Source organism: Ovis aries, chromosome 11, assembly GCF_016772045.2.
Source record: "Ovis aries strain OAR_USU_Benz2616 breed Rambouillet chromosome 11, ARS-UI_Ramb_v3.0, whole genome shotgun sequence".
Taxonomy (NCBI): Eukaryota; Metazoa; Chordata; class Mammalia; order Artiodactyla; family Bovidae; genus Ovis; species Ovis aries.
In genome coordinates this window covers 1,857,744-1,863,743 of record NC_056064.1, presented here as the reverse complement: position 1 = coordinate 1,863,743, position 6,000 = coordinate 1,857,744, and positions in this window count along the sequence as shown.

Below are 6,000 nucleotides of genomic sequence, written 5' to 3'. Positions count from 1 at the left end.
GGTGGCAATTAGTAATCACTATGTACAAACCATGTACAAAAAAAAAAATGTACAAAAATGGTCTCATTGTTCAGAGACCACAAATAGCATTTTCAATGTTCGTGAACCAAAAGTATATCCATTTTTCAAAGCCTGCAATATCATCCCAGATTCATTTTTCTTTGCTTCTTTAAGAAGTTTACTTTTCCTCTCATTCTAAAGTGAATTCCCTAGCTGACAACTTACAAAGGATAATTTTACCTGCCATTGTGAATTAAATTCAAGAAGAACTGTGAACTATGCTGCAATCATTTATCATACTGGTAAGCCACAAAATCAGCTAACTCAGTTTTCAGAAGACCTCACATTTTTAATTAATATCAATCAATGCTTGTGGGATGAGCACTAGAATGATTGGTTAAAATATTAATTCACTGTGTATATATGAAGATATTCTCACAGAGAAGGCAATGGCACCCCACTCCAGCACTCTTGCCTGGAAAATTCCATGGAAGGAGGAGCCTGGAGGGCTGCAGTCCATAGGGTCCCTAAGAGTCAGACACAACTGAGAGAGTTCACTTTCACTTTTCACTTTCATGCATTGGAGAAGGAAATGGCAACCCAGTCCAGTGTTCTTGCCTGGAGAATCCCAGGGATGAGGGAGCCTGGTGGGCTGCATCTGTGGGGTGGCAGAGTCGGAAATGACTGAAGTGACTTAGCGGCAACAGACATTCTTAAGATCTAAGGTTTTCAGTATATAATTTCTTTTCTTTTCTTAAGTAACAAAATTGTGTACCCCCCTTATGAGTACCTGTGTTATTGTTTTTTCTTTCGTTCTTTCTTTTTTTTTTTTTAATACATAGAACATTTAGAGGTGTGGATTGCTGTTTTAGGGTGTTCAATCTTGTCATTTTCTGATACTGAATACACTCAGAAATACACAGCTAATTTTTTCATCAATTTTCTTTAAGTGTCATATGATTTGAGAATTTGTTGATCTGTAATCAATGTATGGACTGACTAATGTTTCTATTTAAAACTGTAGTTAAATATATTTTATAAATAAGAAATGCTTATCTTAGTTGGTTAGTATAATCTAACAGTACACTTTTCATTTATTTTTGCTTTATTGACTAAGCCAAAGTCTTTGACTGTATGGATCATAATAAACTGTGGAAAATTCTGAGAGAGATGGGAATCCCAGACCACCTGACCTGCCTCTTGAGAAACTTATATGCAGCTCAGGAAGCAACAGTTAGAACTAGACATGGAACAACAGACTGGTTCCAAATAGGAAAAAGAGTATGTCAAGGCTGTATATTGTCACCCTGCTTATTTAACTTCTATGCAGAGTACACCATGAGAAACGCTGGGCTGAGAGAAGCACAAGCTGCAATCAAGATTGCCAGGAGAAATATCAATAACCTCAGATATGCAGATGACACCACCGTTATGGCAGAAAGTGAAGAGGAACCATCACTCTTGATGAAAGTGAAAGAGGAAAGTGAAAAAAGTTGGCTTAAAGCTCAACATTCATAAAATGAAGATCATGGCATCTGGTCCTATCACTTTATGGGAAATAGATAGGGAAACAATGGAAACAGTGTCAGACTTTATTTTTGGGGCTCCAAAATCACTGTAGTTGGTGATTGCAGGTATGAAATTAAAAGATGCTTACTCCTTGGAAGGAAAGTTATGACCAACCTAGATAGCATATTCAAAAGCAGAGATATTATTTTTGAACTGTGGTGTTGGAGAAGATTCTTGAGTCACTTGGACTGCAAGGAGATCCAACCAGTCCATCCTAAAAGATATCAGTCCTAGGTGTTCTTTGGAAAGACTGATGCTAAAGCTGAAACTCCAATACTTTGGCCACCTCATGCGAAGAGTTGACTCATCGGAAAAGATTCTGATGCTGGGAGGGATTGGGGGCAGGAGGAGAAGGGGACAACAGAGGATGAAATCACTGCATGGCATCACTGACTCGATGGACATGAGTTCAGGTGTGCTCCGGGAGCTGGTGATGGACAGGGAGGCCTGGGGTGCTGCGATTCACGGGGTCGCAATGAGTCGGGCACAGCTGAGCAACTGAGCAACTGAACTGAACTGAACTGAAAACAAAATAAGCAGACTCTTAAAATTCACAACATATTAATCCCACATCAAAGAAGGAGTGAATAAATAAATAAATAGATAAATATTGCGAGCCGGCTCACTAAGAGCAGGCGGCTGCGAACCGGCTCACTAAGTGTGGCCGAGATGAGCTACCTCACGTCCAAGGTCAGGGGCAGTGGCCTAGAGTGCCAGGCTGTGACGGCGCAGGAACAGCCGAGAGGAGCTACCCCGCGTCTGAGGTTAGGGGCGGCGGCCGAGAGGAGACAACCTGCAGCCAAGGTCAATGGTGGCGGCCTAGAGGAGCTACCCCGTGTCTGAGGTCAGGGGCTTCCAGGAGAAGCCACCTCGCTCCTGAGGCCAGGAGCGGTGACCTTGAAGAGCCAACCTGAGCCTGAGGCCAGGGGCTGCAGCTGGGAGGAGCCACCCCCGCCCGAGAACAGGGCCAGCGGCCGGGAGGAGCAACCCGAGGAGTGGTGGCTGTGCAGGCACAGGAGGGCCTAGAGGAGCTATCCCATGTTGAAGGTCAGGAACAGCAGTGATAAGGAGATACCTCTAGTCCAAGGTAAGGAACAGCGGCTGTGCTTTGCTGGAGCAGCCATGAAGTGATACCCCATTCCAAGGTAAGAGAAACCCAAGGAAGATGGTAAGTGTTGTAAGAGGGCACCAGAGGGCAGCCACACTGAAACCATACTCACAGAAAACTAGCCAATCTAATCACACTAGGACCACAGCCTTGTCTAACTCAATGAAACCAAGCTTTTCATGTGGGGCAACCCAAGATAGGCAGGTCATAGTGGAGAGGCCTGACAGAATGTGGTCCACTGGAGAAGGGAATGGCAAGCCACTTCAGTATTCTTGCCTTGAGAACACCATGAACAGTAGGAAAAGGCAAAATGATAGGATACCAAAGAGGAACTCCCCAGGTCATTAGGTGCCCAATATGCTACTGGAGATCGGTGCAGAAATAACTACAGAAAGAATGAAGGGATGGAGCCAAAGCAAAAACAATACCCAGCTGTGGATGTGACTGGTGATAGAAGCAAGATCCGATGCTGTAAAGAGCAATATTGCATAGGAACCTGGAATGTCAGATCCATGAATCAAGGCAAATTAGAAGTGATCAAACAAGAGATGGCAAGAGTGGATGTCAACATTCTAGGAATCAGCAAACTACCATGGACTGGAATAGGTGAATTTAACTTAGATTACCATTATGTCTACTACTGAGGGCAGGAATCCCTCAGAAGAAATGGAGTAGCCATCATGGTAAACAAAAGATTTTGAAATACAGTACTTGGATGCAATCTCAAAAACAACAGAATGATCTCTGTCCATCTCTAAGGCAAACCATTCAGTATTACAGTTATCCAAGTCTATGCCCCAACCAGTAACACTGAAGAAGCTGAACAGTTTTATGAAGATGTACAAGATCTTATAGAACTAACATCCCAAAAAGATGTCCTTTTCATTATAGGGGACTGGAATGCAAAGGTAGGAAGTCAAGAAACACTTGGAGTAACAGGCAAATTTGGCCTTGGAATGCGGAATGAAGCAGGGCAAAGACTAATAGAGTTTTGCCAAGAAAATGCACTGGTCATAGCAAACACCCTCTTCCAAAAACACAAGAGAAGATTCTACACATGGATATCACCAGATGGTCAACACTGAAATCAGATGGATTATATTCTTTGCAGCCAAAGATGGAGAAGCTCTATACAGTCAACAAAAACAAGACCAAGAGCTGACTGTGGCTCAGATCATGAACTCCTTATTGCCAAATTCAGACTTAAATTGAAGACAGTAGGGAAGACCGCTAGACCATTCAGGTATGACCTAAATCAAATCCCTTTGATTATACAGTGGAAGTGAGAAATAGATTTAAGGGTCTAGATCTGATGGATAGGGTGCCTGATGAACTATGGAATGAGGTTCAGAACATTGTACAGGAAACAGGGATCAAGACCATCCCCATGGATAAGCAATGCAAAAAAGCAAAATGGCTGTCTGGGGAGGCCTTACAAATAGCTGTGAAAAGAAGAGAGGTGAAAAGCAAAGGAGAAAAGGAAAGATATAAGCATCTGAATGCAGAGTTCCAAAGAATAGAAAGAAGAGATAAGAAAGCCTTCTTCAGCGATCAATGCAAAGAAATAGAGGAAAACAACAGAATGGGAAAGACTAGAGATCTCTTTAAGAAAATTAGAGATACCAAGGGAACATTTCATGCAAAGATGGGCTCAATAAAGGACAGAAATGGTCTGGACCTAACAGAAGCAGAAGAGATTAAAAAGAGGTGGCAAGAATACATGGAAGAACTGTACAAAAAAGATCTTCATGACCCAGATAATCATGATGATATGATCACTAATCTAGAGCCAGACATCTTGGAATGTGAAGTCAAGTGGGCCTTAGAAAGCATCACTATGAACAAAGCTGGTAGAGGTGATGGAATTCCCATTGAGCTATTTCCAATCCTGAAAGATGATGCTGTGAAAGTGCTACACTCAATGTGCCAGCAAGTTTGGAAGACTCAGCAGTGGCCACAGGACTGGAAAAGGTCAGTTTTCATTCCAATTCCAAAGAAAGGCAATGGCAAATAATGCTCAAACTACCGCACAATTGCACTCATCTCACATGCTAGTGAAGTAATGCTCAAAATTCTCCAAGCCAGGCTTCAGCATTACGTGAACGGTGAACTCCCTGATGTTCAAGCTGGTTTTAGAAAAGGCAGAGGAACCAGAGATCAAATTGCCAACATCTCCTGGATCATGGAAAAAGCAAAACAAAAGGACTAAGTTACCTTTAGATCAGATACTATAAATGAGAACATTTCTTTATGGGTTTTTTAGGTATGACAAAGTCTGTTAACTCATTAAAGATAAAGCAGATGACTATCATCAAATCATTCGCTTAAACTTATATCCTCAGGGAGAGAGAAATTCACGCTGAAAACATGAGGATATGAACACTAGTATAGAACACTACTGTGTACATTGTTATTTTTTCATTTAGACAATTAATAATGACTCCTGGTTACTTAAATTTTACTTATTTAATAGTAATTTTAAAAAATGTGATTCCTGAGTCAGTAACATCAACAGCACCTTGGAATTTCTTAGACATGTCAAATCTTATACCTTGTTTTAGTCTTCTACATATACCATAACAAAAATCCAATACATTTGTTGGCTTAAATTAGAATAATTTATTTTCTCACAGTTCTGAACCCTAGAAAGTCCAGGATCAAGATGCCAGCAAATTCAGTTTCTAGAAGTTTGTCTTCCTGGCTTCCAAACAGTCATTTCCTTGCTGTGTTTTCACATAGTCCATAGAGTAAGCTCTGGTGTCTCTTCCCATTATTTAATGGCAATAGCTTTGTTGGATTAGTGTTTTCTCATCTCCTCAGAGGGCCTACTACCAAATACAGTCACACTTGGGATGAAGGCTTCAATATATACATTAGTTGGGTATCAGATTAAATTTCTTTGTTGATTTTGCTTTCCATGTGACTTTGAGTAGGTTAAGTAACTTCTCTGAGACTCTTTCCTTGCTTTGGAACTTAAATAAAGTCATGCACATCAGTTGTCTTATAAAATATCTAACATATATTTATTTTCCTTTTTTTCCACTGAAGATATTCATATCTACATTTAAGTAAAATTGTAGATGCTGTTTTATTTATAGTTATTCCAGCCGATTTTTGAAAGTACAGCTAGAAAATAGTAACATTTTTATTAGCATTTCTAATCATTTTATTTAATCAGTGTTCGTCTTAAGATCTGATTCCATTTCCTGTTACTGTCAGTAGACTGTTATGTCACACTTGTCTGAAGAATAGACAGATGCTTCAAACTGAAATAATGATGAATTCTACTTTGTTCATTTAATATTTCGGTAGTCAGAGCATCA